Source organism: Pseudonaja textilis, chromosome 3 (genome assembly GCF_049901715.1).
Source record: "Pseudonaja textilis isolate UNSWEBS1 chromosome 3, rPseTex1.2, whole genome shotgun sequence".
NCBI lineage: Eukaryota > Metazoa > Chordata > Lepidosauria > Squamata > Elapidae > Pseudonaja > Pseudonaja textilis.
The window spans coordinates 162,642,385-162,651,021 of NC_141992.1; the positions used below are offsets into that span (position 1 = coordinate 162,642,385).

Genomic DNA, 8,637 nt, shown 5'->3' on the forward strand with positions numbered 1-8,637 from the left:
TTACAGCATATTTAGTGTTTCATTCTTTACATATGTAATTTAAATAAAGAATGAAGACTTGCACAGTGACTCAAGAACTATACTTATAACATCAATTTAGCAATTTGGAGTTACTAAGTTTCTTGTGTTCTTCATGACAGTTCAGTAATTCTTTTAAAGGACAATTAGAATAGCTAACTGTACACTTTAGCGTAGCAGGCTTCCATGCCCCAATTTTTAAAGGCCTTCTGAAGCTGTCTTTGTCTTCTGCTAATTTCAGACTATTGAGCACAGACAGAAAACACAATTAACCAATCTGTACTCCCTCTGGTGGACCCATAAGAGAGTGCACAATGTATTAGATATGTATTCTATAGTAAAACTTGTTTAAAAGAAAGGAGGCAATTAGTGTAATCAGCTGAATGTTTTAGCACTGCATAGTTTAATTCTTACTAATGTTTCAACATCTCACAGATTTGTGGGATTACATAAACACAGATTATGCAGTCCACCATTTTATTTCAAGAATTAGATAAATATTTGAAAAGCAGTTCTGTTGAGGATTGGGGATTTAAAAACTTCACAAGGCACAGGTTTTCTATTCCCAGTGCCTTGCAATACAGTTTGAAATTAGCAATGTTTGTTGTTGTATTTATCAGTCTGAGATCTCCATTCTGTTCTCCCACAAAATGACTATTATGGAAATTCAAACACAATTCGAGGTGTAAGTCCTATGGCCTTGGTCTCCACAGCAAGAAAAAATGAATTATTAACACCCTTTTGCATTGAAATTTCACTACATGCTATGTGCATTTTGGAGACACACGCACGCATACACACACACACACACACACACACACACACACACACACACACACACACATATGCGCGCGCGCACACACACACACAGATGTATAGAGGTAGCCCTTCATAGTTCATTTAGTGACTGTTTAAAGTTACCATGGCACTGAAAAAAGTGACTTATGACCATTTTTCACACTTATGATTGCAACATCCCCATGGTCACGTGATCTACATTTGTATGCTTGACAACTGGTTCATATTTATGATGGTTGCAATGTCCCAGAGTCATGTGATCTTCTTTTGCAATCTTCTGATAAGCAAAGTAAATGGGGAGCCAGATTCACTAATAAATATTAAATTAGTGTTATTAATTTAACAACCAAGCGATTCACTTAACAAATGTGGCAAGAAAAATCCTAAAATGGGGCAAAACTTTCTTAACACATTTCTCACTTAGCAACATAAATTCTTGGGTCAATTGTGGTCATAAGTTGAGGACCTGTGTGTGTGTGTGTGTGTGTGTGTGTAAGCATGTATTTCAGATGCTGAAAAGAAGAGAAGAATGTGGGATATGGACAGGTGTGGGGCCAATCCAGGAATAATGCAATGAATGTGGGTAGTGGTGCCTTTACTATTTATTTAGATTATGGAAATTGGTTTTATATAAATACAGCACAACAGCATAGTTTTTTTTTTCAAGTGTCAATTACAGTTATACTTCTATTTCATCATAAACAACTTGGTATTTTAAGACAAAAAGAGAAAGTAATTGTGTTATTTTAAAGCCTTCTACCATTGTTATACCAAGCTAGAAGTCACTCTTTTTCAGCCTAGGAAGGAGGTAATGGCAAACTTTTTTTAGAGAACTGCAGTCCAGGCAGTTCATCAGTTGTCAATGCTGACTGAACGTACAAAAACAGAACAACACTATATACTTTGAAACTGCTTGGCTTTGGGCAAACAGTAGCCATGATGTCGTCAGGAATGGATAAATGAAACTGAAAGAAACTACACATGATCGACTATGAAACAGTTTATTTGGAAATTCACTAAAAGCAGACGCAACCAGGAAATTAAACTGAAGGATGGGCCATAGGTTGTTTAGAATAAATTTGTGATGTATGTGTAAAAGAATGTGTAAATGTAAACAATTCCCCTCAAAGCATATGGATTTCTGAAATATCCTCATGCAAATGTGGATCAGGTGACACTTGCCATTTCTTTTCCATATCTTCTCCCTTTCAGAATAAGGACAAATGCATCATTTCCTGAAGGTGACACAGTGACTTTTTCTGTGGGCAGCATTCCCGTTGCAGCTGCATAAGGTCTTCTAAAGTTCAACACATCAAACGCTTGCATTATTAGGCCAGGAAATCTTTTCTTTATTGTACTTTCAGCAGAACATATTTGCATTTCATCTGCATTAGATAACAGTGCACACTGTTCTGCTACTCTGCCATTTTTGTATGCTGAATCTTTCCTATAATTTAAATGCAGTTCCTTGCAATATGAAATTTGCTTTCCTGTAAAGCGCTTTGAAGTGAAAATTATGTCAAGCTGTCACTGAATTGTTCCCATAGAGAGGAAACAATTCAACCTGGAATGTGGTTTATTGAAGCTAATTAAAAAAGTGACTTGCTTTATGTCACTGTAGATCAAGTTTTATATTTTCAGATCCTCTGTAAGTAAACCTAATGTCTTTCCAATCATTCTTTTCCTTTATTGTCCAGTGCCCATTTAATTCCAAAAGCTGACTGAATGCTGAAGTTTGTAAGTGCTTTTTTGTCTGTGTTTCCTATTATATGTTCTGTATGACTTGATATACAATTGTACGAATTGAATGAGGCTCCTTTATTATTGCTTGTGTTCATTTCTTCCTCATGAAATTTCCAAATAATGCCCCACCCCATTATTCAGTGAAATAAATGAAGGGATAAAATTTACAATCCTAAAATATCAGCAGTATTTTTAAGAATCTGCCCAATAGAGGTAGTTCTCAACTTACAACCACAATTGTATCCAACATTTATGTTGCTAAGTGAGAAATTTAAGTGAGTTTTGTCCCCATTTTACAACTTTTCTTGTCACAGTTGTTAAATTAGTAACATGGTTGTCAAGCGAATTTGGTTTTTCCATTGACTTTGCTTGTCAGAAGGTTGCAAATGGTGATCACAAAATTCCGTGACACTGCAACTGTCATAAATGTGAAAAATGGTCATAAGTCATTTTTAAGTGCTGTTGTAACTTTGAATGGTCACTAAGTGAACTGTTGTAAATCGAGGACTACCTGTACTTGTTGTTCAGCCTGTCCTTCTGCTGGGATACAGTAATTCAGCAGCAAGTAAATAGTTCCAGTCTTCAATCCCATTTTCCATAAATAACAGGTGGCAAGATTTTTACCTCAAGAATGCCAGACTTCCTGCTATTGCTCTAAATTCTGAAGTGCCTGCCTCTTCCATGAAGTATGAAATTCTAGAATGGAGGTTTAGAAAGAAATGTGTATGATCACCTGGTACAAACCCTTGCTGAGAACAGAAATCCATTATTCAACAAATGGCCATTCAGTCTAGCTTAAAAAGTCATTTAAGAAGAGTCCAATGCCTGCCAAACAGAAGAGGTCATACCATTAGGAAACTTTAGTTCTTATCTAAAAGAGAAAATGCCTTACCTTTCCTGGCTGAGAAGATATGTTTCTTCTCTGTTCTGCTATTTTATTATCCAGAAAATGCATTTTTCTTAACTTACTTGCATGCAATGTAACAGTATACGATTGTGTTTTCTGTAACTGCTTACATGTTACATTGAAACATAGAGAGAAATTACATTGGAACATAGAAGTTGGGATATTGCCAGGCTAGCTGAACTGTAATAGAGATCCCTCATCTTTTGGTGTTTATCTCAAATACACTGGGTTAAATTGGGCCCTGGAGTTCATGACCTACAGCAGGTCCCCAATCTGTAGGCAACGGCCCACTACCAGGCTGGACTATGTGATTGGCTCTCCAGTGTGTGTGCATGTATGCACACCCCACTCATGTCATGCTTGGGCTTGGTGCCCCGTTTGCATCACTTGCATACTTGCAGTCCTGTTCGTGTGTGTGCATGTGTATGTAAAGGCCCTTGCTTCTCTTCCCTGGACTACCAACCCAGAAAGGTTGGGGAACTCTGACTTACAGTAAATAACTACCATGGGTTTGATCGCAAATAATTATAGACAAAACATGCATAGATCAACACACTTTGAATCTTTCATTTATTTCAGAGGACTTATTATAGTGATCTGAATGTTGGGAACATTATCACCAAATTCTGAGATTGCAATTGGAAATTAATTAGAGCACCCTAGAAGAGTCTCTGCAGTCAAGGATAAAGTTCAGAGACAGCATGAATTGCACTAATAGATAACCTTTGCCAGAATGTGGATGTAAAAATGTGTCCAACTTGGTCTTTTTAGATCTGTCAGCAGCCTTGAATACCATAAAATATGACACCATTCCAGGCTGTCCACAGTGCTGACCATTGAGGGTAATATATTGTGGTGGCTGCGTTTCTTTGTTGAGGGGTTATTGTAGTTGGTGGTGGTAGAATAGGAGAGATGGACTTGATGGTTACTGTCTCTTCTCTCTATAATATAATATGTATATTAAGCCTCTGGGAGAAATCATCCAAAGATATTGTGGTTTGATCATGATCAACATGCTGAAATCCAATTGTATATCACTATTCCAGTCCAGAATGGTGCCATTAAAGTCCTGTTCTGATACATGGGGGCTGTAAGATTTTGGATGGGAGAAACTAGGATTTTAAACTGAATTCTATTAACACAAAATTGTTTGTTTGTCCATCTGAGTTCACGATCAGCTCCAGCAGTGCCTTTTAAGAGGGTAAAATTACCCCTGTAAAACAGGTTCTTGAGGATTCTCCTGGACTCAACAGTTCTTGGGCAGGAACCTGGCTTGGGAGTAGGGGTGCTTTTTTCAGTTTCAGTTGCTGTACTAGTTAAAACCTATGTGGCAGTGGAAGGGTTTGGTGGTGCCTTAATTAGGGAATTTATATTTCAGCAATGTTCCCAGCAGATGCCTTTTTGATTGGTTGGTTTGCTTTGGAAAGTTTGATTCATCTTTCGGTATCAATAACCATTTTAATTATTTTTTTTCATCATGACTTCTGTGTAAATCATAAATGGTTTCCATGCTTATGTGGAAGCCCTATCAGAATCTTCCAAAGCTGATACATTTGCTGTATGGTGTATGCCTACAGGCACAGTTTGTGCTTCCTCACAGTTCCTTTTCAGTTGCTGTAGTAACTTTGTGAGTTTTCTCCATCAAGAGTTAACTAAATTATTATTTTTAATTCATTTTCCATTTCTCTTTTTTATCTAAAAATATTGCTGTTAATCTTGATAATGAAGATAGTGATAATTGATAATATACCTGTGTCCCTAGAGACTGAGCTGGTGAAAGGCCTTCTTTAAAAAGTGTAAACTAGCAGCAAGTTATCATTATGAAAAGGTAATATCTTTGCCTTCTCTGCCTGGGAGAGATTGATACTGTGAACCTCCAGTTACCTGTCTACACTTCCCCAAAATGTGCAGATTAAATACAAGGGAACCAGATATTCAGTTTTTGTCTTCCAGTTTGGAAGAAACTATTTTTGGCAACCAAATTATCAATATCAAGAACTTTAAGCTCAGTCCCTATTTGTCTTCTACACCATTGCCTCCCAGTATGCTCTGCACAGGACCTGATGAGGAGGAGGATATCCGGTTTTAATTTCCAAGTTCCAAAGTGTTTATATCAGGGATTGCAGCCAGCTACCGGGCCTTGAGCAGTTCAGAACTGGGAAGTGGCAGGCGAGCCACTTGCTTGCCAATCGCACAGAACCACTCTGTTCCCCCCCCACACACACACACACCAGTCTGCAAAACCAGAAAGGTTGGGAAAGTCCTGTTTAAAATATCAGTAAATATTTATTCAATAAATAAATATTTCTAACATGCAAATATCAGGGAGGCAGTAAATTGCTGCAATATATTTCAAGACAATTGTTTCACATAGCTATCAAAACACAAAGTTCAATAGGCTTGCAAAGTGTTACAAATCTTTATTTCTAAAGGTACATTTCAACAATTTATTTCATGCTCTTAACTAATTTGGTAACTAGTCGTACTTGTCTATTGATTGTTGAACTGCCAACAAAGAAGTGAACCTCTAAAAGTTCTCTCTTAAGAGGCATTTAGAAAGATATGACTCTCTACAAACACAAAAATCAAAATGAATAAAATATGTCTTAAAAGCCATGTAAAGATTCTAGACAAGCATACATTCAAAGTATCAGACTCTCTCCAGTCATCGGGGAAGAGCTTGAAATAACATTAAAGCTTAATGGGGTGCTGGATACCTGTTATATTTCTTAGAAGAAGATATCAGTAGTCCTATAAGCTACCTGGAAAGTCCTGGATTTTTATAAAAGACAATTCTTCTGAAGCCTGCACTCTTTGATATTGTGCTGAGTATCACAAGGCTGACATAAGTTTGCTGCCCATAATCTTACTGAGATTCATATCAGCTTTTTCTGCTTTTAAACAAAATATGTGACAAGCACCATTTGTGGGCGTATACTATCCAGATTCCATGTCTAAAAAGATATGTTTGCAGGGATAAATCAAGTGCATTCCAAGTCATAAACTGATTGATTTATGGTGACCACACAAGTAAAGTAAGATGTATATCCAAGTCACAAGTTTGACCAATGCTAGAGAAAAATGTGAGATTAGCTATGGACAGGTGGAATGTTGTGCTTTGCAATCTTTCTTGGAAGTCAGGGTCTTATTTATACTTACTGAAGATATGTCTTCTTTCCTGTCCAGATGATCTTATTTATCTCTAAGGTCAGGCATCTAGGTAAGTTGATCTCTTCTGAAACCTCTCACACCTTCTTCTCATAGCCAATTGCATGGCCGCAAAATGGTACTATCATTATTTATGTTGCAACTTTGCACATGTTTCTGGTTGGTTGGATTCTTCAGAATCTTACTCTTCTCTATCGATGATAAAAAACATCTATCAACATTTAGTTGTCCATTTGTTTTTTGATGCTGTGTCTTTTCATCCCAAATTGCACTTTTATAATGGTAGGAATAGGATCCTTATCAATATTGACACTGCTATAAAGAGAACACCTCCATCCTTCTGCAAACTATTTAATAATTCAAATTGCTTTGGTTTTTTTTGAATGGGCTATTTAAGCAGATAAATATACTGAGAAAGGAGATCACACCATTTTTATTCATTGTTGGTGTGTTAGTGTTTATATTCAATTGCTGTATATTTACAAAAGAGAATTAAAATCTTCATTTACTGAATTAACACTGCATATAATTGGTATAGGAAAAAGATAAGTACTGGAAAAATAAATGATAGTACTAATACATACAGATCAATAATACAACTTAAGATTTAATTCATAAATGGTTCCTGTGTATTTTGAATTGGACATATAATAATAGAGTAATATAATTCTGATTTATCATTACTTTACTACCATATTCTACCATCTTGGAGTTTACAATATATTGTATAAATTATTTTCTCTCCAAATATTAACAGTCTTTTTCATCAGTTCGTCACCATTTTGCAGCCAGATTTCTGGACCAACACCCCCTCCCCCCATTCATATAAGTCACATAAGCTGTTTTCTTGAGATGATTGAAGGATAAATAAGAAAAGTCACCTTGGGTTATAAATTGGATTGCATGTTTTGGGACACAATCTCTGTGTGTCTCTTTCACACACATATACATATATTTTAATATTCTAAGGAAATCTAAAATTTGAGAATTGTAATCTATTTGGCAAATTGAAGACAGATAATTGATATAAAAAAACTTTGAAATGTCCCAGTCAAATTTAATGAATATTAATATTTAACATCATTGGCTTATCTGTTTGAGATCTCATTTATCTTGAGATATATTTTCTCAAGAAGAATTTTAAAAATTTAAAAATCAATATTTATAATAAAAAATAATAAAGCTAAATGAATATTTGTTGAGCTGGTAAACACAGTATTCTCAATAAACTAAATTTGCATTATTATTATATTTCTAATAGGAAATTCAGCACAGCTGAATTCTATAATTTTATAGCTGTCACTATTTGCCTGGAGTGTCCATTAAAAAATTGTTAATATCACTTAATGCTATTTAATATCTCAGTATTTAAAAGATTTTAAAAATTTTACCACATTTAATATATTATTTATTAATAAATTTAATTTATTAATATGAATTATTATTTATCTATTTAATGAAATATTAAATTATGTATTAAAATTCATTATATATGTGAATAGCTGGTGCTTTAATTTTATAGCAAGTAATGTTAGAACAGAAAGAATCACTGTTATTTTATAGCAAGTAATGATAAATATGCTATTATTTTATACCCATTCAAATGACTTTTATTGTAACGTGGCACATATCATTTCCCATTGTCAAAGTATGGTTTTAGTACGGTATTATTGTTGGTTGTACAATCAGCCAGATGTTTAGACTGGATTTGGCAATTTTATATAATTCAACTACTCTCCAAGGCCCTGGGATAGGGAGATGTGGTAGACAGACACTGGTGATGTACTAACTTTGTAATATTTCAGAGAGAGATGCTTCAGGTTACTTAAAGAATTCCTTGAAGTCTGTATCAGAACATATGTATGTCCTGATACAGAATTCAAGGAAGTTTGAGCATTTACTCTTCAAGTACTTGTGGATTTTCTACGTAAAGAACCAGTTTCACATGAGCTGGAACCTTCACAGTTATCAGTTTGCAAGTTTTGAATTGTAGATAGAAATTG

At 35.2% G+C, this 8,637-nt stretch overlaps 1 protein-coding gene across 1 annotated transcript in view; it reads left to right on the top strand.

Annotated features, from left to right (window-relative positions):
* FAM110B (family with sequence similarity 110 member B) overlaps positions 1-8,637 on the top strand; it is an 85,910-nt gene that overhangs the window by 70,935 nt on the left and 6,338 nt on the right. The gene's annotated exons all lie outside the window — the stretch shown is intronic.